Source organism: Rutidosis leptorrhynchoides, chromosome 11 (assembly GCF_046630445.1).
Source record: "Rutidosis leptorrhynchoides isolate AG116_Rl617_1_P2 chromosome 11, CSIRO_AGI_Rlap_v1, whole genome shotgun sequence".
Taxonomy (NCBI): Eukaryota; Viridiplantae; Streptophyta; class Magnoliopsida; order Asterales; family Asteraceae; genus Rutidosis; species Rutidosis leptorrhynchoides.
Genome location: NC_092343.1, coordinates 68130287 through 68155693, shown reverse-complemented (window position 1 = coordinate 68155693; position 25407 = coordinate 68130287). Strand labels below are relative to the sequence as shown.

At 30.0% G+C, this 25407-nt stretch overlaps 1 non-coding gene across 1 annotated transcript; it reads right to left on the bottom strand.

Moving 5' to 3' along the window:
• Positions 1–18784: 18784 nt before the first annotated feature.
• LOC139879242 (small nucleolar RNA R71) lies at positions 18785–18891 on the bottom strand. The gene has a single exon (XR_011770095.1). It is a non-coding gene; the product is annotated as a small nucleolar RNA R71 (small nucleolar RNA).
• Between the last annotated feature and the right edge of the window lie 6516 nt (positions 18892–25407).

The following is a 25407-nucleotide window of genomic DNA, read 5'->3' as shown; positions in this document are numbered from 1 at the left end:
TCTTAGCGAACTAGAATTTGCATTAGTGTGTCTAGCCAGTAGTGGTTAGGATGCATTAGTGAGTCTGGACTTTGACCGTACGTGTTTATTATTTTACTTATCATTTCTTGCCTGAAAATTTCAACTTATTTTTAAGTCAATTCTCTATATGATTGAATTGTTTCAACTCGATAAGCAAACTTGTTATTATGAGTCTCAAAATTTTGAAAGGTTTTATGAAGTCATTTTATGTGACTAAATTATACTCTAATATTCCTATATTATCTATTAAATAAAAAGGTGTGACTATGTGTTTGTACGTTCCTACGTATAACGTTTTTATTCGATGAATCGTCTTGGTTTCCAAACCAACGATTGGACTTTCAAGATTTCCAAATCCGAATTATTTTGATACGATATTATGATGTCGTATGAGTTAATAAAATATTCCTATGTTTTATTTCTTGAATTATTATTCTTCTCGCGTATTTTATTTGTGTAGCGGTATTTTTCTCGGATCGCGCTCGTTTAATTGTTCGGGCCAATTTATAAAAACCAGATTTTGATGAGTGGGTCATCTAGGACATGTTGGCTGAAATTCTCATAGATAACTTAGATTTATAGGGTGCATTAAAGTCTAGTCTACAGCCTGATCTATAGCTTTAGAACATTATTACTTGCATCATACATATACATATCTTTTATTTTGTCACTCCGGGAGGAACTCCCATTGTGATTCACAATATTCTATAACTCACGCGCATTATCTTTATAAGATCACCTTGGTTGGTGAAACCGAGGTATGTCACTCATGATTTCTGAAATTCTTGACATTCCTATGTCATCTATCATGATTTTATGTATTACGTATGTATTACATGCAATATTATCCATGATTTTTGAAACTCCTATATTTGTTACTATTCATACTCAAACGTATATAACCTCCTTGTTATATCACGTACCTATATGCCTTATGTCTTTGTGCATTGGTGTGCGAATTGGAAAATGTCATTATTGACTCATAAAGATTCTTGATAACTCAAAGACATTATAATGTCATCACTATTCATATTCATTACTTTTAAAATTTTTGATTTCTCGTTATTTTTTATCATTGAACTTTCTTGACGGGTGGCGTCTACGAAACTCTAGAGTGTAAGGGTTTAGATTACCGATTTAAAGGATCCTATAGCTCAAGCCCCTAGACCTGAATAGTCCATTACGAATTGAAAGTCTTTAATCGAAAGTTTATCTGATTACATACTTATCATTTTTAATCTAGACACGTCATACTGCAATTATTGCATAAATGGAGTATAGACAAATCATATCTTATCATATCAATCCCAATAGACTTTGTCTAACACTTTTCCTAAATTTCCTTCGTAAATTACGGAAATCTTTTTGCTATATATACGTATTCGAGGAGACAAATATATCATTCAGTATCCAACACTCATTTCATATCAAACCCTATTCCAAACACATAATATGGATTCCTCGAACTCCTCAAGCTCCAATAGCAGCGTAACTGGAATGATCCAACCAATTAGTCATCATCTTTTCTGGATGGATTGGGGATGGGTTCGTAGTCGACTTAATCAATGGAGACAAGAAGAAGGTGATCCCTTCCACCAATCAAATTCACCTCTTGGCGAAGAACCTGAAGCACTTACCGGCGAACCAATCCGGAACACCATTTTCGTCCTCATTTCCAGGATATCCCGTCATGATTATATAATATCTAGAATTCTAGATCTTATTCATCCTCTTGTCCGAATCGCCAATCATCACGGTGTAATAGAAGAAGTCAATGAGCTTCGCGCTCGAATAGTGGCTTTGGAGAATATGGTGCAAAATCTAAGAGCATCAGCAGCACCAGCAGCATAACCAGCACCGACATCACCACCAGTATCACCAACAACAACAACCACATCGCAAGCCTCAACACCACAATCTGTACCTCAATCATCAATATCATACGCCCCATAGATACCAAGGAAAACCAACAACAATGAACGATGAAGTATTGATTCGTAACTTCATTAGAGGAATATTCCGCGACAATTATGTAATTTCTAAAGTTTTGAAGATTATTTATTCTCATTCCAACCGTAAATCAAATGAGTTTAATTTAATATTAACTCATTAAAATCTATATTACATCTGAAGAAAATATATTTTCATAAAGATTGCAATTAAAAATTCTTTTGTACAAACTGTTAATTGTGAAAATATTTTAACGGGTAGGTAGTACCCAAGAAATATTTAGAATTCACATTAATATGTTACACTGTACAATCTTCAATTCTGATTCAGCAAACATTAACTATCCTACTCACATCCACAGATATATGTATCTTTTCACCGAAGAACAACCATTTTCATTCAAATGCAATTGGACATCCAAAACTTTAGCAGGTGTTATCTTCCTAAGATTACTACATTCGTAAATTATATTCATTCGCATTCTTATCACATCAAACCACCGAAACCATCATTCATTACTTTTGAGATTTACAACATTTCTAGTTACATCCTACGCTTAAACACTTCAATTCAAAATTTTTGAAAACACCTCAGAACTATAACCAATGATTCAGATTCGTTAAACTTTGAGAATGTTGACGAAGCAGCAAAAGCTGTAGAGGGTCTTAATGACCAGAAGCTTGATAATAAAGAATTGTGTGTTGGAAAAGCTCAAAATAAAATCTGGTATTGAAAAACAGATTGAGCAAAACATAAAGGAAGCTGTGGATAAATCACAAAGACTAAACCTATACCTAAAAAATCTAGATGATTCAATTTCTGATGGAAATTACAGAAGACATAAACTCGTTATGTATTCTAAATACTTACAGAAGAATTTTCCTCATTATCCTTCAACTTTAAATATTTTAGAAATTCTAAAATATCACTGTATCTTTAAGTATAAATATCTTCGATATTTCTGAAGATATCTTTGTAATTATTCTTGTCTGAAATCACTTATCTCCTCATACTATCTATATTACATCATAAAGGAAACTGTTTTAGTTTCTATATTCTGTAAAATTCAAGTTTAAATTATGAATGATTTGAAGTAGTGTTGGGAATTGAAGCATGAGTTAGTATAATATAATGACGTCAGGCCAACGTGATTATATTACAGTAAGTCATGCTGAGTTTCTAATGGAATGTGATAAAGGTTCACAGATCATACCCTCATCATGAACCATATTACATAACTCTTTCATTCTATTTAACCTCTAAACATATCAAGAAAACCTTTTTCTTGATGATTCGGTCTTTTTCGGATATTCTGGTAATTTGACAAATCAAATCGTGCTATTACCTTTCCTTCTGCTTTATCATTCGAAACTCCATACCTACGAATTCTGGACCATTATTTGCTTGACTTGAAGCCGGGAAGGAAAAACAAAAGCATGGAGCTCCGAAATATAAAGGAAAATATAAAACCCGATAACAACACCGAAATTAAAAACCGTGTATATCAATGCGTATAACAACATAAAGACACGGGAGAATTAAAAACACTATAACCCCAAAGTAATAGTAGAAGTAAACAGATTTCTCCGGTGGTAGATGAAAAAGAAGAATGACTGAAACGATAGTCAGAAAAACATCCAGGATAAGAACTGGATGGAGCATTTTCACAATTTTTGGAAGTATGAATTGAGGAAGAAAGTATAGAAGTGGTGAAGATAATGAAATGGAAGAAGCTAATTTATAGTAAAATTCCAGACACAGTAATCTAGACAATTTATCGCATTTAATCAAAGAAATCCTAATTTCCATAATTACCAGAGAATTAAATCTTATAGATTACGAAGATTTCCTTTAATCCCTTGAATTCTGGAAATCAATCGTGACTACGTCAAAAATTAAGGCAAACAGATATTTCCTCATTTCAATATTTTACGATAGCTTCGTTTATACTCTTCCTGTAATCGAATCGTTTTATCCATATTATTCAATGGTGATAAAACTTTATTTTTCAACTCATGTTCATCATTAAAATATTCTTGTTGTCAACAATGACGATCTCTATCAAATTTCATGATTGTAATTTTCACGAACTCCTCTCTTTTTGTCTGCCCTAATATTGCGGCATAAACGCTTAAGGTTTAAATAAGCTCACTATTATTTACAACACATTTCATGTGTATTGAAATGCTTGTATAGCGTCATCATCTCATTCTGAGAAAACCTAATCAATGACACTCTTGTTAATCCTTTAGATAACCTCCGTATTAATGATAAAATGAACTTCATAGAAGAACCTGTAGAATTTTTGGTTCGTATGATTTAAACTCTTGAAACAAAACAATATTCTATCCGTTGGAATTCACGCAAGGCCCCGAGCATACTTGGGAACGTGAAAAACCAAATAAAATGAAAATATCCTCACCTGTTTACAAACAACGCCGACTGATGGCAACAACTAAATTTCGGGACGAAATTTCTTTTAACGGGTAGGTACTATGATAACCCGGAAATTTCTGACTAAATTTAAACCTAACTTCGACTAGTTCCGACGACTCACGAACAATTATTTGTAAATAATTACGCATTAATTTAATATATTAATATTACTATTATTATTATTATTATTATTTTTAAACAATATATCAATAATTAATATCATTATTATCAGTATTATTATTATGATTAAAAACAATATTATTATTATTATTATTATTATTATTATTATTATTATTATTATTATTATTAAGAGTATTATCATTACTAATATTATTATTAATGATATTAAAAATATTATTATTATCAATATTATTGTCATTATTATCTATTATTTATTATTATTGTTATTGATATTATTAATAATTTTGTCATTTATATTATTGTTGTTTATATTATTATTATTAGTATTACTCTTAATAATATTAAAAGTATTATTATTATTATTAATATAATTATTATTATTAGTATTATTAATATTAATTATTAATATCAAATAAATTAAAAGTCAAAAGATATGTACTAATCTATTTTTTTATGTATCATGATCTGCTTTCTATCTGCTCCATTTTTAAAATTCATGATCGTAATCCTTTAGCTCCTCCAGCTTTATTTTTTTTTTATTATCTCATAATTATTTTTTTATACCTACTGGTAATGAATTTGGATTCATGTCGATCCATTTGGATATAAAACTATCGAATTCCATCTGTTAATCTCACATTATCAATTATCAATTTAAATTACTTTGCAGTGTTAATTAATTGAATTTTTTTAAAAAAAGGCTCGACATCTCTGTTCTTCTTCCATTTTTCAAAATATTCAAAAATGAATCAAATTCCAAAATCTAAAAATGCAGTTTTGTTAGGAATAATTCATTCAAATTATCTGTAAAGTTTGAGTTTCCAATTCGTCTTATTGATCATGAATTTTCGAGTCAAAGTTTCAATTTTAAAAGTCAACCGATGTGTTCATCCTAAAATTCAATTTATGTTTGAAGTTTCAGATTAAATTAAGGATTCCTATAGTTTCTAATAAGGATTTAGCACCTTTTTCATGAAGGAATCGAAGTCTAATACGTCCTTAAATTCCCAATCAAGATTTGAGTTCATATGTTCTTCGTCGAAGCTGCTGCTGCTATTTTTTTTATTCTTTCCCCTTTTCTATTAATTCAAATCCCCTCAGAAGGATTGTTTCTGTTTCGTTTATAAATATCAAAACAAAATTTTCGCATCTCTGTATGATTCTTGGTTCAATTGATGCGAAGAAGAAGAAGTAATAGGAAGAAAATGTAATACGGGTTATATATAATAAAAGAGTGTTATAAATCAGATATGAACGGACAGATGGATGGTTAGAGTTGTTGTCGGGTTAGCGAGAGGTCTCGGGTTCGAGCCCGGGCATGGAGGTTTATTTTTTTAAAGCTTCGTTTATAAGGTAGCCTATTTTTATTTATTTATTATTATTCTTATTACTATTATTATTATTATTATGATTTTAATTATTATTATTACTATTTGTATTATAACTATTATAATTATTATTATTACTAATAAAAGTTACCATGCATTATTATTAACATAATTAAAATTATAATTATAATTACTATTATTATTGTTACTACTAAAATTATTATTACTAGTATTATTAGTAGTATTATCATTATTATTATTATTACTAGTATTATCATTAAGTATTGTTATTATTATTATTATTATTATTATTATTATTATTATTATTATTATTATTATTATTATTATTATTATTATTATTATTATTGTTATTATAGTTATTATTATTACTAGTATTAAAGTATTATTATCAAAATTATTATCTTCATCAAAAACTACTAATATTATAATTATTATTATCAACATAAGTATTATTATTATTAACATTATCATTTTTATTATTATATATTATCGTTAGTAGTATTACTATTAATAAAATTATTATCATTATTTTCATTTTTACAAAAAGTAACATTTTTGCTATCATCAAAACTATATTATTATTATTATTATTATTATTATTATTATTATTATTATTATTATTATTATTATTATTATTATTATTATTATTATTATTATTATTATTATTTTTAAAACCTTATTATGATTATTATCATTCCTACTACTAGTATTATTATTGTTATTACAAAATAATACAACTCTTTATTCATTAACATTATTAATAATATTTTATCAAATAAATACTTATATATAGAATATATATATAAAAGTATATATATAGAAATATATAACAACTGAAATATATATATATATATATAAACTTATTCGATTACGAGTATATGTGTTAATATATATACATGATATATGTTCGTGAATCCGAGGTCAACTCTGCATTTGTTCAGTGCCATCCTATGCATATTTACTACAAACTATCGTATCGTATCATGAGTTTTCATAGTTCCCTTTTTATATATATTTTTGGGCTGAGAATAAATGCAATGTTTTATATCTATTTTATAAAATAGATACAAGTACTAAACTTAATTCTACGTGGGTTAGAATCACAAATATTCCCTTAGCTTGGTAACTTAATCTATTGGTCTCTGTACCGTAGGCGCGAATCCTATTGATAGATCTATCGGGTTTGACAACCCCATCCGGGCTAGTCGCGCTAGCAGTCAACGGATGTTTAGTACTTCGAGGGTATTTATCGCACTTGATTCGGTGCTCTATAGACATCAGGGGTATTCATTATTATATTATTATCGTTAAGGCTGTTACCAGGTGCCCATGGTTGTAGAATCTTTTTATTACACTGCGGTGTAAGGATATTTATGGAAACTGAAATCTTGTGATCTATTACTATCATCAAAATCATTAATTATGACAAACCTATGAACTCACTCAACCTCGTGTTGACTTTTTAAGCATGTTTATTCTCAGGTACTTTTTGCTTCCGCTGTAAAACTTTGACGTTATATAGAAGTCAAGCCAACCACTGGGACCAGAGTTAACATCGTCGTTAATGGATTTTTTGATGGGGTGTTACACATCACATTAGCAGTAAACTTATCAAAAATTCCATTGATCTTTGACTCTACGAAAATCATTATCTTTATTGAAACCCCATCATTTACACATCTACGTCTTGTAACAATAATTGCCCTATCAACTACCGAGAATTAGAAATAAGTCTTTCGAATCTCGCAACGAATCTACGCGAACAGTTATATATATACATATAATGTCTACCTCCAAGACTCACAATGTGAAGTTTCTGGAAAAAACACCCTAAATTCCGAACTAGTTCTCGAAATTTTGAAAAAAAATGTTGATGAAGCAGCAAAAACTGTAAACGACCTGAACATGTCAAAAGTTTGATGATAAAGAGTAGTGTGTTGGCAAAGCTCAGAAAAAGAGAAGGTTTGGTACTGGAAAATGGATTTCGCAAACTATGAAGGAAGCTGTGGACAAATCACAAAGACGAAATCTACCTTCAAAGAATCTAAAAGATTCAGTGTCTGCTGAAATCCTTAGCGAATACATTACTCCTTACTCTAAACCCTTGAGGATAATATTCTTCATCATTCTCTGACCTTAGATATTCTAAGATATCATCGTATCTTTCATTATAAATATCGTCGATATTTCTGAAGATATATTCATAATTGTTCTCATCTGAGATTATTTATCTCTTCGCGCTATCTGTGTTACATCATAAAAGAAACTATTTTAGTTTCTAAATTCTGAAACCTTCGAGTTTGAAGTATGAATGTTTTTGAAGTAGTGTTGGGAACTGAAGCATGAGTTAGTATAATATAATGACACTTGATCAACGTGATTATATTACAATAATTCATGCTGAATTTCTAAATAGAACGTGATGATTCACAGATCATAACGTCATCATGTGCCATGTTACACAACTCTTGTATTCTACTTAACCTCTAATCATATCAAGAAAATATTTTTCTTGATGATTCGGTCTTTTCTGAATATTTTGGTAATTTGACAAATCAAGATCGTGCCATTACAATTCCCTTCATAGAACATTAACTATGTTCGTTTCAAAATCCATACATACGAATTCTGGACCATTATTCGCTTGACTTGAAGTCGGGAAGAGGAGACAAAAGTATAGAACTCTTGAATATAAAAGAAAATATAAAGCTCGACAACAACATATAAATTACAAACCATAAATATCGATGCATATGGCAATATAAAGACACGGGAGAACTAAAAACACTACAAAACCAAGTGTATAGTAGAAGTAAATAGATTCTTCTGGTGGTAGATGAAAAAGAAGAATGACATATATGAAGGTTAGGAGTATATCAAGATTCAGAACTGGATGGAGCATATTAACGAATGCTTTAAAGTATGAATTGAGGGAGAAAGAATAGAAGATGTGAGCTGTGAAAATAAGGAAACGAAGAGGATGGATTTATAGTGAAATATCCGACAGAGCAATCAAAACAGATTATCGCATTTAATCAAAGAGGATCCTAATTTCCATAATTTCCGAAAAATCAAATCTTATTACAAAGATTTCCTTTAAATCCCTTTAACTCTGGAAATCAACCTTATCTACGTCAAAAGATATGACGAAACTTTATTTTCTCATTTCACTCTTTTAAGATAGCTTCACTCGTACTCTTCACATAATCAAATTGTTTTATCCATATTACTCAATGATGATAAAACTATATTTATCAACTCATATTCATCATAATAACATTCGTATCGTTAGCCATGATGACCTCGATCAAATTTCGGGGACAAAATTTCTTTAACGGGTAGATACTGTGACAACCCAGAAATTTCCGACCAAATTTAAACTTTGATCTTTATATGTTTCCGACACGATAAGCAAAGTTTGTTAAGTTAAATCTCAAGAATTTTAAACTGTGTTCTTACACTCATTTAACCTCGACCAAATTCCAACAATTCACGAACCATTAAATGAACGGATATGATTATATATGTATATGTATATATATATTATAACTTGAGAATATTAACAAAGTATTAAACATATAATACTTTACATGAACGTATTTGTTTCAATATGTTTATCGGTGGAATTAGAAGATAATATCAAATGATTGATTTATTAGATACATTGTATGATTATGAGTATTTATTGTGAGGTCCACGTTGATTTGAGAAATCGTTCATTTTTAACGATATTCATAATAAATGGTAAAGTCATTTACAAGTAAGAATAAATGTGTCAATTGACGTAGGTTAGACAAAAGTTAGTGGAGAATTGGTTTTCATAATGTTCGACTGATCTATTTTCAAATGTATGAAAATGATTTCAAAAACTGAGATATTGTAATCTATTATTTATAAAGATAAATTGATTATATAGAATTAGAAGAAATCAATTAAAGCTTTATATTATAAATTTATATATATATAGTGTTTCAAAAACGTAAACGTGCTACGACATAGTAAATTCTATTATTTAAACGGTTATATATACGTAGTAATAATCTTCGAAATATAATTAGTTTTAAAAAGCCAAATATTATATCATTAGATAAATATTTCAAAAATATATATTATGTATGAAAATATATATATCTATATATTTTAACTTAGTCATAAAACATTTTGATTTAAAGTAATACGCTTTAATAAATAACGAGGCGTTGATTAAAAGAAGCAAATGACCAAAACACTTAAATGAATAAGTTACACTTTGAGTGGATTAGTTTTTCATTAATTTAAATCTAATTATTAATAAAGGTACACGCCGCGTAACGTAAAGTGTTAGTTTTATAAGCGTACGAAATAACATTCGAAAAACCAAAACCAGAACATTAGTCGAGCGACACCGTACAAGTCATAGGAACTAAATTTACAAGTCAACTATGTGCGTGAATATAATATAATATATAATTAATTATATGAATTAAATATTATTTATATATAATATTAGTTATTGGGTGTCGGCAAGGTTCTTAAGTGGATGTGAGCTGTATATTAAGTCCATGCGATCGTATGAACATGAAGACCAAACCCCATGCGATCGCATGGGGGGTTGGTGGCAGCCTCATCCTTTTAAACTCGAACGAATGTTAATTTCTGATTCATTTTTTTTTCTAACTCTCGCATCTCTCTCTATACATATAAATTATAATAATAATTATTATTAATATTAATATTAATATTATTAATCTTATTATTATTACTAGTAGTATTAGTATTATTATACATAAAATACTACGACGAGGCTTTGCGCGAGAGTTTCTCAAAATGAGTTTTTCGAGTGGGTTAAAGCTAAGGAAATTATGGGTTATAGCTATGGAGGTTATGGGTATTGTTCGGGGGTATGATCGTGAGGTCAATCTAGTGTTTATCATCTCTGTTGCGTCTACGTACTTTCCTACAATATTGAATCACAATATTGATACGTGAGCACTCATAACTTAACTTTTATATATTAATAGTGTATCCCTGACTAGTGCTCGAGTATATATGATTATGCATGCTTGTATGTTTAATTTTTGTCATTAGATAGTTATGATAAATCATGAATTTGATACATATGCGATTGAGATAAGGTATATGATATGCATGTCGTTGGAAAGCTGGCAAAAAATTAATAACTTTTCATTTAGAAAGCGTATGGTTTCGATGAACGGATTAAAAGATATAGTCAATTGAATTATCTATAATTTTAAGTATTATTGTTAAAATGATTATTATTATTACTATCGCCGTTATTATCGTCGTAATAATTATCATCTAATAATTATTATTATTATTATTATCATTATCGTTATAAATATTAACATTAAAAATTGCCATCTGTTATTAGTATTACTATCGTTATTATCATTAAGATTATTATTAATATTATTATTGTTATTGTTATTATTATTATTATTATTATTATTATTATTATTATTATTATTATTATTATTATTATTATTATTATTATCATCATCATCATCATTAAAGTAGTTACTAGTATTATCACTAATGTTATTATAATAATTATTATTATTAGTATCATTATCATTAAAAATTAATATTAGTATCATCTAATTATTATGACTAATATTATTATCATTATTATGAATGCGTTATAAACGAGGACGAAAAGCTATTAAACAAATCGATTAGAAAATAACGTGTATAAACATCATGATGAAATTAAAATATTGAAACATATTGATTTAGTTAAAAATATCGTTTTCATTATTTTATCATTATTATTATTAAAAGTGTTATTAATATTAAAACTATCATTTTTAGTAAAATTATTATTATTAAAAAGTATCATTTTGAATAGAATTATTATTTTTATATAAAATATTATTATTATTATAGTTGATATTAAAAAGTATCGTTATTATTAAAATTATCATGATTAGAATTAGCATTTTATCATAATTAATATCATCATTAGTAAATATAAACATTGTTATTATTATTAGTAGAATAATAGTAATTATTATTACTACAAAATGATAAAACTTTTACTTATTATGATTATTATTAATATTATTTTATCAAACGAATATGTGATACAAAGATAATTTTCCTCATGAAATATAATTACATTAATAATACATACCACTATATTTTTATGATATTAAGTGAACTTTATAAATTTTATTACCTAAGATATATAAAAGTATAATTTTTATTATATATAAATTTTAATATAAATTTTTATTTATTAATAAATGAATTATACTATTTACTCTAATAAAATCTATTAAATATATAAAACGACTATATTTAAGTTATATAATAATCATATATAAATTTTGGAAGTCATTTTTGGATTAAATAACTTTTGTGACTTTTGCATGGTAATCTCGAGCATTAGGATTGTGATACACTACGACTTGACCTAAATTGTTAGACAGATATTGACCAACATATATATATATATATATATATATATATATATATATATATATATATATATATATATATATATATATATATATATATATAATAGGTTCGTGAATCCGAGGCCAACCTTGCACTTGTTCAATGCCTTCATATGCATAATTACTACGAAATACATTATTGTGAGTTTCATTACTCCCTTTTTAAATGCTATTGCAATATATTTTTGGAACTGAGAATACATGCGCTACTTTTATAAATGTTTGACAGAATAGACACAAGTACTTAAAAATATTCTACGAAATGAGTTACGAGTACACCGGATATCACCTCTTTTAGTCTGGTAATCTAAGAATTAGGGAACTGGCCCCTAATTGACGCGAATCCAAAAGATAGATCTATGGGCACTAACAAGCCCCAGTCAGAGAATTTGAACTGCTTTAGTACTTTGATTTTGGTATACAACCGCCAGCTTTAAGGACGATTGCCAGGTGTTTATATTTCGTTAGGAATGCCGGTATGCGGGGGATACTCTAGATGCATTTCGTTAAGGTCGATTACTAGGTGTTTATATTTCGTATGAATGACTTTTATCTCTATGTCGTGCGAAATGCCTGATACGAGATGATGTTTATGAGAAATGGAATTTAAATCTTGTGGTCTATTAAAAATATGGAATTGATGGATTATGATAAACTAATGAACTCACCTACCTTTTGGTTGACAGTTTAAAGCATGTTTATTCTCAGGTATTAAGGAAATCTTCCGCTGTGCATTAGCTCATTTTAAAGATATTACTTGGAGTCATTCATGGCATATTTCAAAAGACGTTGCATTCGAGTCATTGAGTTCAACAAGATCATTATTAAGTCATTGGTAGTTTGATATAATATGAAATGGTATGCATGCTTGTTAGCTTTCGATGTAATGAAAGTTTGTCTTTTAAAAACGAATGCAATGTTTGTAAAATGTATCATTTAGTGGTAAAATACCTCGCAATGTAATCATATGTTATTGTATTCATCCTTATGGATTAGGACGGGTCATCTCAATAGTAAGAGATAGTTACTCTAAGATCAATCATATAGATATTTGTACAACTTGTAATTTAAGCTTTTAGCAAGCTTACTTGCAATATAACGTATTGCATGATTAATGTGTAAGCACACATTAATGTCCAACACATGCACAAGGGAAGAGCAATCTCTAGTTGGGACTTGGTGACCATCCTAAATGTATCTAAGTGTATTTTAGGATTACAAGTCTTTACTAGTTACACTTGAAAGCATTTCCCTTAATTAATCACTAAGTCATCTTTAATAGTAATTATTGTTCTAGTGACATTGGCTTAAGTGTGTTGGTACTTGATGATCATACTAAGGATGTCTAGATAAGAATTAAGATCACAAGTTGTTGATTAACACTTATGTGTTATGCCTAATCTTGGTTAATCTGTCATTAAAATGTCATTAGGCGTAATTAACCACGATTAGTGTTTTTACGACCAAAACTCAATTGAGTATGGAGAAGGCATCTATAATAAGCGTGTTGAAAAAGGTTTCATGAATTACAGATGTCGGGAACTACTCAAACTTTATTTGGTCAAAATTGGTAACAGAGAAAACTGCGATCGCACTGTGGTTGACCGTGGTGACGACCGTGCAACTTGTTTTCACAAAATTGCGTTGCAATTCAGTTTGGTGTTCTGCGGCTGGCTATGCGGTCGATCGTGCCTTTGACCGTGTATGTTGCTGAACTTTTAATTCTATTCTTTTAAGCTATGTTTGACTTGGTCATTTGCAAGATAAAGTATGAATTAGTGACCTTGCGTGTTTTATGTTAAGATGTGGGTCATCACTTATGCATATGTATGTGTCATCATCAAAACATATTCTTAGGTTAATCATCATACTATTCTTTGTGGTTTAGTTCATTAACCAACATTCAACCAACAGAGGCTATTTGTAAAATTTGACCCATAAAAATAAGATAATAATCCGTAAGTATATTTAATATTAAGTTCAATATCTGTCAACTAATTAATTGATTACTGGTATAAAATTACGGTCAAACAAGAAAAAATAATAACATGGAATTCCATTGATTTTTTTTTCTTTTTCAAAATACGAGTACTTAAATAAATAATAGTGATCAAGTATAGAATAGATCGAAGGTATCGGTCTACACTCAACCAACAATAGAGGGGGTTTAAGGATCATTCGAGTTAAACTCTCGGGTCCAGTGTACCGTGAATAACCTTAACGTGAGATGATGATCTCACCATTATTCCCTAAGAAAGACAAGCTTTTAGTTGCAATTGTTCTATTTACAAGTGATATTCATTTAAATATTAAAAGGTGAAGACAAAAGACAGATTCGATGAATTGAAGACGCAAACAACCAAAAAGCTCAAAAGTACAAAATACAATCAAAGAGGTTCCAATTATTGATAAGAAACGTCTCGAAATTACAAGAGTACAAGATTCAAAACGCAAAGTACAAGATATTAAATTGTACGCAAGGACGTTCGAAAATCCAGAACCGGGACCAGAGTCAACTCTCAACGCTCGACGCAACGGACTAAAAATTACAAGTCAACTATGCACATGAATATAATATAATATATAAATAATTCTTAAAAATTATATATATATTATATTAATATTTAAAATCGTCGGCAAGAAAGAAGCCAAAGCTGGTGAGCTGGAATTTCAAACTCCGCGACTCGCGGAGTTTGAAGGCAAAAAATGTCGCGAGTCGCGGAGTTCCCCTGGACTCAATTCCCTATAAAAGCAAACGCAGTTTGATCGCAAAAACCATCCAATATATCTCTCTCTCAATATATACGTAAATATATATATATATATATATATAATTTATATTTTAATTTTAATTTTAATTTTAAATCCTAATAATAAGGGTATGTTAGCGAATGTTGTAAGGGTGTAAGTCGAAATTCTGTCCGTGTAACGCTACGCTATTTTTAATCATTGTAAGTTATGTTCAATCTTTTTAATTTAATGTCTCGTAGCTAAGTTATTATTATGCTTATTTAAAATGAAGTAATCATGATGTTGGGCTAATTACTAAAATTGGGTAATTGGGCTTTGTACCATAATTGGGGTTTGGGCAAAAGAACGACACTTGTGGAAATTAGACTATGGGCTATTAATGGGCTTTGTATTTGTTTAACTAAATGATAGTTTGTTAATGTTAATATAAAGATTTACAATTGGGCGTCCCTATAAATTACCATATACACTCGATCGGACACGATGGGCGGGATATTTATATGTACGAATAATCGTTCATTTAACCGGATACGGGAATGGATTAATAGCCACTAGAATTATTAAAACAGGAGTGAAATTATGTACAAGGACACTTGGCATAATTGTTAACAAAATATTAAAACCTTGGGTTACACTCAGTCGACATCCTGGTGTAATTATTAAACAAAGTAATAAAACCTTGTTACAGTTTAAGTCCCCAATTAGTTAGAATATTTGACTTCGGGTATAAGGATAATTTGACGAGGATACTCGCACTTTATATTTATGACTGATGGACTGTTATGGACAAAAACCAGACGGACATATTAAATAATCCAGGACAAAGGACAATTAACCCATGGGCATAAAACTAAAATCAACACGTCAAACATCATGATTACGGAAGTTTAAATAAGCATAATTCTTTTATTTCATATTTAATTTCCTTTATTTTATATTTAATTGCACTTCTAATTATCGCATTTTTATTGTTATTGTATTTAATTGCACTTTTAATTATCGTACTTTTTAATTATCGCAAGTTTATTTTATCGCACTTTTATTATTCTCAATTTCATTATCGTTATTTACTTTACGCTTTAAATTAAGTCTTTTATTTAATATTTTACATTTGGTTTTAACTGCGACTAAAGTTTTAAAATCGACAAACCGGTCATTAAACGGTAAAAACCCCCCCTTTATAATAATAATATTACTTATATATATATTTGTATTTTTATAAAAGTAAACTAATATAGCGTTAAGCTTTGTTTAAAGATTTTCCCTGTGGAACGAACCGGACTTACTAAAAACTACACTACTGTACGATTATGTACACTACCTATAAGTGTTGTAGCAAGGTTTAAGTATATCCATTCTATAAATAAATAAATATCTTGTGTAAAATTGTATCGTATTTAATAGTATTTCCTAGTAAAATTTAAAGCTATTTTATATACCCCACGCTACCACATCAAGTTATTTTTGGCGCCGCTGCCGGGGAAATTAAACGCCGAAAGCGCAACGCTAAATATTAAAAAAAAAGGATTTTCATTTTTAGTTTACTTTTATAAAAAAAATACACTTTTGTAAAAATACGTGTTAATTATTCGAAAACATAAAAAGAAAACAAAAATATAAATATTTTTAAGAGTTTGTTAAATATTTAAGTTTTATAAAGTTTCTTTATTTTTATTTTATAAAAACATAAGTTTTATTTAAATATTTTTATTTAAAACATATAAAAAAAACCCGAAAAAAAAATTAATTAATATATATAAATCTAGTTTTAAGATTTTTATTATAAAGTATTTCTATTTTTATTTTAGTTTTTAAAACATAAGTTTTTATTTAGTTTTTATAAATATTTTATTTAAATATTTAAACAGAAAATATAAAACAGAATATAAAAAAAAACGCGTCGAATTTTAATCAACCTGTCATTTGAATTTTGGAACCCCGCGACTCGCGGAGTTTGCAGCTTCGAATACCGCGACTCGCGGAGCCATCCTGACATCGACAGAAACCCTAATCAACATTTATTACGGATAATTATTATTATTATTAATAAACCCTAATTACTTAATTATTATTATAATTAGTTTAAGTTTTTAAATTAAATTGTATTTTAAATTTTAGTTAGTTTTATTATATATAAAAATTAATAGTTTAATAAAATAAATAATATAAAAATAATATTTTTATAAAAATTGTACTTTTTACAACTTTTAGTATATTTTTATATTTTGCCCTTTTTAATTGTTTTAGCGTAATATTTGTATTTTTCGCTAGTTTTTAGTTTTAAACTTAGTTTTTGCCATAGTTATTTTTTACTTCTAGATTTTTAGGCTTTGCAGTAAAATCTCTTAAGTGCCTTTTCTTTAGACTAAGATTTAGGTACTTTAGAATTTTGCGACGCCTTTTTAAGTTTTAGTTTCTTTTTAAGTTATTGCCATTTGGGATATATAGTTTTTCTTGTAAGCTTTAATATTTTTAGACACCTTTTACCTATGTATCAATTATCATTCCAATTAGTAATCTCAATTTGCGATTATAATTTTAAGTTAGTGATAGTAATAAGGTTGGGTTAGTCTAGTGTTTTTAAGTTCTATAAGTCACTCTTTTTCTTTCTTATTTTTATTTTTCGATCTTTTTCCGACACGCTCTTTTTCTTTCTTATTTCTCGCTATTCTAGTTTTTAGGACATAGATTTTTTATTCTACTTCTTATCTAAATTTCTTAAAATTACGAAAATTTATTTTAAGTAGTTAAATTGATAGACATCAAAATTTTCTGGTTCGTAGTAATAGTTGGATTTGTACGTGGACCGGGTTATTGGAGCCAAACAGTCCTCAATTATATTGAGACCAAACGAATCCTGCCCCTCTGCTGCATCTTTTGGCTATTCGAAACGTGGGCAAAATCAGAAAAGTCTATTGATTGGATAACTTATATAATTTTTCTTTCCTTTTTAAAAACTAATAGGATATTCAGTGAATGCACCGAGCAAGACGTTCACCACCTTTTGTACGTTCACCACCTGTAACTAGATCAAGACATTTAGCAAATATTACCGCCGTTGATTTTTCTTTAGAATCGTCATCCAGTCGACCAAGTACTCCAGTTCAAATTTCCGATAATCCATTTTTTGAACCCGACCTCACAATTGAGAATCCGGAGAATATTAAGGGACGATTCATAGATCCTGAACCATTAAATTTTCCTCCGGAACCACCAATCATTCAAATAGAGATTATTGAGGAACGAACCATTAAATCAGAATCCTCTAGTGATTCCGATTCAACAAATTCAATTATGGAGAATCTGGAACCTTTAAGTATGGAAGACCGAATGAGAGCTAAACGCACTGGCCAAGGTCACGCAATTACTCATCCAGACATTAATGCGCCAGATTATGAAATCAAAGGACAAATTTTACACATGGTGACTAATCAATGCCAATTTAGTGGTGCGCCGAAGGAAGATCCAAATGAACATCTTCGTACCTTTAATAGGATCTGCACTCTATTTAAAATAAGAGAAGTTGAGGATGAACAGATATATCTCATGTTATTTCCCTGGACTTTAAAGGGAGAAGCCAAAGATTGGTTGGAATCGTTACCTGAAGGGGCGATTGATACATGGGACGTTTTAGTTGAAAAATTTCTTAAACAATTCTTTCCTGCATCTAAAGCCGTAAGACTTCAAGGAGAAATTGTTACGTTTACACAGAAACCGAATGAAACTCTATATGAGGCATGGACAAGATTTGGAAAGTTATTAAGAGGATGTCCGCAACATGGTTTAGACACCTGTCAAATAGTACAAATATTCTACCAAGGATGCGACATCACTACAAGAAAAGACATAGATATTGCAGCTGGTGGTTCTATTATGAAGAAAACCGAAACTGATGCTTACAAAATTTTTGATAACACTGCTTCCCACTCACATGAGTGGCACCAAGAAAAAGATATCGTTAGATCATCTAAAGCAGCTAGAGTCGATTCTAGCCATGACTTAGATTCCATTTCCACAAAGATAGTTGCTGTGGAGAGACGAATGGAAAAGATGACTAAGGATATTCACTCAATACGAATTAGTTGTGAGCAGTGTGGAGGACCACATTTGACAAAAGATTGTCTCAGTATTGAATTAACAATGGAACAAAGAGAGAATATTTCATACATAAACCAAAGGCCTGGAAATAATTATCAGAATAATTATCAACCGCCAAGACCAATTTACAATCAAAACCAGAATTATAACCGAAATATTCCATACAACAACCTACAAGGTCCTAGCAATCAACAAGTATCCAATAATACTTACAACCAGCAAAGACCTAATTTTCAAAACAAACCACCACAACCCGATGATAAAAGCCGAATTTAGAAGATATGATGACGAAGCTAGTTGAAACTCAAACGCAGTTTTTCACATCTCAGAAACAAACTAATGAACAAAATGCTCAAGCATTTAGAAATCAACAAGCTTCTATTCAAAACTTGGAATAAGAAGTAAGTAACCTAGCAAGGTTAATAGGTGAAAGAAAACTGGGAAGTCTACCTAGTGATACAAATGCTAATTCCCGGAATGAAACAGCTAAAGCCATTACCACGAGAAGTGGTACAACACTAAAACCACCTAAAATACCTGTAACTTCTGATGAAACTATTCCTACTCCACAAGAAACACAACCTGATCAAGATAAGGAAAAAGAACCGGTAGTTGAGAAGGTTAATGAAGATAACACAGTTAAGGTTAAACCTTATGTTAAACCATACCAACCACCACTTCCTTACCCGAGTAAAATGAAGAAAGAGAAACTTGAAGCCGAGCAATCCAAATTCTTGGATATGTTTAAACAGATAAATGTAAATCTTCCTTTCATTGATGTGATTTCAGGAATGCCTAGATATGCTAAATTTCTGAAAGATCTAATCTCAAATAGAAAGAAAATGGAAGAACTCTCGGCTGTTACTATGAATGCTAATTGTTCAGCAGTGCTGTTGAATAAGATACCAGAAAAACTATCTGATCCAGGAAGTTTCACAATTCCATGTTTTCTGGGTAGTCTTAGTTCAATAGAAGCATTAGCAGACTTAGGTGCTAGTGTAAATTTAATGCCGTATTCACTATACGCTAAACTAGACCTTGGAGAATTGAAACCAACCAGAATAAGTATACAACTAGCCGATAGATCATTAAAATATCCTAGAGGGATAATGAAGAACATGCTAGTTAAAGTTGGTACTTTAGTATTTCCAGTCGATTTTGTTGTTCTGGACATGGAAGAAGATTCTCAAGTTCCTCTCATATTAGGAAGACCATTCTTAAACACGGCTAAAGCAATGATAGACGTGTTCGATAAGAAATTGACCCTAAGTATAGAGGATGAGAGTGTTACCTTTTCAGTTGATAGAGCAATGCAACAACCACAATCTGTAGATGATACATGTTATTATATTCAAACTATAGATTCACATGCAGAATTATTAGAAGAATTTCCAGAATTACAAGGAACAGGAGAATGTTCTTTAGGAGAAGGAACTGAACCAATTGATGAAGTTGAAATGTTAGCTACACTTATAGCTAATGGATATGAACCAACAACAGAAGAAATTCAAATGCTAAAAGAAGAAGACAGATATCGATATAAATCATCGATAGAAGAACCACCGAAATTAGAGCTAAAGCCACTTCCAAACCATTTGGAATACGCTTATTTACATGGTGAATCTGAATTACCTGTAATAATATCGTCTTCTCTTACTGAAAATGAGAAATCACAACTCATTTCTGTATTGAAAGCTCATAAACCAGCCATTGCATGGAAGATTCATGATATTAAAGGAATAAGTCTTTCGTATTGCACACATAAAATCCTTATGGAAGAAGGTCATAAAACGTATGTGCAACGCCAACGAAGACTAAATCCTAATATGCAAGATGTAGTTAAAAAAGAAATTATTAAACTACTAGATGCAGGTTTGATATATCCAATTTCTGATAGTCTATGGGTAAGACCAGTTCAATGCGTGCCTAAGAAGGGTGGCATGACTGTCATTACAAATGAAAAAAATGAGCTTATTCCTACTAGGACTATAACAGGATGGCGTGTGTGTATTGATTATAAAAAATTAAATGACGCCACCAGAAAAGATCACTTTCCCTTACCTTTCATTGATCAAATGTTAGAAAGATTAGCCAGAAATAGTTACTATTGTTTTCTTGATGGATTTTCTGGATATTTTTAAATTCCAATAGCACCAGAAGATCAAGAGAAAACCACATTCACGTGCCCTTATGGTACTTTTGCTTACAAACGCATGCCATTTGGACTTTGCAACGCCCCTGCAACCTTTCAAAGGTGCATGATGGCGATTTTTCACGACATGATAGAAGAATGCATGGAAGTTTTCATGGATGACTTTTCAGTCTTCGGTGATACATTTAAAACATGTCTAGCTAATCTTGAACGAATGCTTATTAGATGCGAACAATCAAATCTAGTTCTTAATTGGGAGAAATGCCATTTTATGGTTAAAGAAGGCATCGTTCTTGGACATAAAATTTCAAAAGAAGGAATTGAAGTGGATAGAGCTAAAGTAGATGTAATTGCTAAACTTCCACATCGCACCAATGTTAGAGGAGTTAGGAGTTTTCTAGGGCATGCCGGTTTTTACCGACGTTTCATAAAAGATTTTTCTAAAATTGCCACTCCTATGAATAAACTCCTAGAAAAGGATGCTCCATTCATCTTTTCAGATGAATGTATCAAATCTTTTAATATTCTTAAAGAGAAACTCACTAATGCACCGATCATGATAACACCAAATTGGAATCTACCATTTGAACTAATGTGCGATGCAAGTGATTTTGCAATGGGACCCGTTTTAGGACAAAGGATTGAAAAAAGATTTCAACCTATATATTATGCTAGTAAGACGTTACAAGGAGCACAAACAAATTATACAACTACTGAAAAAGAACTCCTTGCTATTGTCTTTGCTTTTGACAAATTTCGATCATATCTCGTTCTAGCTAAAACGGTGGTCTATACCGACCATTCTGCTCTTAGATACCTATTTTCGAAACAAGATGCTAAACCAAGATTAATCCGTTGGATTTTACTCTTACAAGAGTTCGATATTGAAATCCGAGATAAAAGAGGAGCAGAAAATCTCGCCGCTGATCATCTTTCTCGTCTTGAAAATCCCGAATTAGAAGTTCTAAATGAATCGGCCATACAAGATAACTTTCCTGATGAATATCTATTGAAGATAGATTATAATGAAATACCATGGTTTGCAGACTATGCAAATTATTTAGTATATGGATTCCTTGAAAAAGGATTATCGTACCAAAAACGAAAAAAATTCTTTAGTGATATAAAACACTATTTCTGGGAAGATCCACATTTTTTTAAAAGTTGTCCAGATGGAATAATACGCCGATGTGTATTCGGAGATGAAGCTAGTAAAATTTTAAACCATTGTCACACAGGACCAACAGGAGGGCATTATGGGCCTCAACTAACAGCAAGAAAAGTTTATGAAGCTGGATTCTATTGGCCTACAATTTACAAAGACGCACACCTTCTTTGCAAATCCTGTGATGCTTGTCAAAGGGCCTGAAAAATAAGTCAACGTGATGAAATGCCACAAAATGTCATCCAAGTATGTGAAGTATTTGACATTTGGGGTATTGGCTTTATGGGTCCATTTCCAAAATCTCATAATAATCTCTACATTCTCGTTGCCATTGATTATGTATCTAAATGGGCGGAAGCACAAGCTCTCCCAACTAACGATGCACGAGTTGTAGTCAACTTTTTAAAACGTCTTTTTGCAAGGTTTGGAACACCGAAAGCTTTAATAAGTGATTGGGGTACTCATTTCTGTAATAATCAACTTGAGAAAGTTCTTAAAAGATATGGAGTAACTCATAAAATCTCCACCGCATATCATCCACAAACAAGTAGACAAGTTGAAAATACCAACCGAGCTTTAAAACGTATTTTAGAGAAAACCGTAGGATCAAATCCGAAGGAATGGTCCATTAAATTAGAGGATGCACTCTGGGCTTTTAGAACAGCCTACAAAACTCCAATTGGAACCACACCTTTTAGACTTGTTTATGAAAAAGCATGTCATCTTCCAGTAGAAATTGAACACAAAGCATTTTGGGCTTTGAAGACATGTAATCTTGATTTACAAGAAGCTGGACGTCTACGGTTAAGTCAACTAAACGAATTAGAAGAATTAAGACGTGAAGCATACGAAAATTCGTTAATCTATAAAGAAAGAATGAAGAAATGGCATGATAAAAGAATCAGAAGTTCAAAAGAATTTAAAGAAGGAGACAGAGTTCTTCTTTTCAATTCACGATTCAAGCTATTTCCTGGAAAATTGAAATCAAGATGGTCTGGACCATTCATAGTCAAAAGAGTTTTCCCATACGGAAAGATAGAATTAATAAATTCAAATGGGATTGAATTTAAAGTTAATGGTCACAGAGTTAAACACTACATAGATAGTCCAATGGAAGTTGACAATAAAGTTAATCACAATTTCGATACCACAGCTAACTAAGTGTAGGGAGAATCAAGTCTTTAAAGGATAATATGTATTTCTGTTAGAATTATATTGTCTGTTTTCGTGTAGTTCTCGAAAATGGAACCCGAATGGTCTTTCCCTAGCAGACCCTAAAGAACTAGTCTTCTCCCCCCATTCTGAATTTTTATTTTTTTAGGTTTTTACGAAATGAAGACTGCCTGTGAACTAAACCATGGTCTAATGCTACACGCTTTGATCACTAAACGTAATAATGACACACTACCGAGTGAAATAGTATCAGTAATCAGAGAAAGATTGGACGAAGTAAGAAAAGAATCCAGATGCGAAGATAATAAGTTACAATTTGGTAAAGGAAAATCAAAATCCGCAGCGAAAAGAAGAGCACGACACCTTGAAAGATGTCACAAATGCGGAAAATGGTCACATGGAGGTAAATGTTCAAATAATCAAACCTATTCAAATACCAAATTTGTTACTTTATGCAGAGACGGACCGTTCATATGTTTAGAAGAAAAAACACTGAATGCTCGAGGTTACGCCTATGTAGCCATGGAAAATCAATTAAACCGACTATCTTATGAATGTGATAGATCATATAACTAAGAATACTATATCACAGGTAAGTCTGTACAGTTTTTATTTTTATTTTTTTTTAACCTTTTGATAATAAACGCTAATTTGTTCGCTATAAAGTATTAAATTGGTATTAAATAAAATTAGGTTTGGCGACCGAAATTATTGATATCATACAAAAATTTATTACATCACTGCGAAATTTAACGTTTATTCTTAAGGTATAAATATCTTTAATCAATCAACCCAAAATATTTCAAAAATTCGTCATGAGTTAAATTAGGTCTTGGAACCGAAATTACTTTACCGAAAAGAGGGGCACATATTTTTGATAATATTTGATTGATTAAAGTGGGATAAAAAGCCAAAAAGATTTTTAATTTTATTTTTACCATGTTTTTAAAATTAATATATAAATCTTAAATTAATATTGTAAACTTTGTAAAATCAATATATTTAAAATTGTAAATATTTGAAAAATTAATATAAGTTTGGTGTGAATTTATAATATGAATTTTTAAATTAAGTTTGGTGTGAATTTTTAATTTTTAAAATATGAATTTTTAATTTTATGTATTTCAAATTTTAAGTTTAGTGTGAATTTTTAATATTAATTTTGAATTTTGTGTATTTTTAATTTAAGTTGGTGTGAATTTAAAAACAAAAATTTACTTTATCTCATTAAGTTAAAAATATGATTCTTAAAATTCGTCGTAAGTTGAAGACTAGGTCGTTGAACCGAAATTGCTTTACCCAAGGGAGGGACGAGAACTTTTATTATCATTATTTTTAATCTTATTGAATTAAAGTATGCCAAAAACATTAAAAAAAAAACCCAAAATCTTAGCTTTTAAAACAATCGCTACAAAAAGACAAATTTTAAAATTTTATCGAAGGACGGACTAGGACATCGATCCGAAACGACCTCGTCCTAAATAACAAGGGAAACAAAATTTTAAAATTAATTACTTAATTGTTTTAATTAGTATAAGATGTTTAAAAAAAATACAAACCCCGCGACTCGCGGAGGGACCAAAATACAGAAAAAAAAATAAAACGCAAAAACTGATCAGTTGAACATCCTAACACCACAAATACTGCGAAACAAACCCGCAAAAACCCGAAAAAGACCTCCCAAATTCGCAATTTTTGACCGATAATCATCAA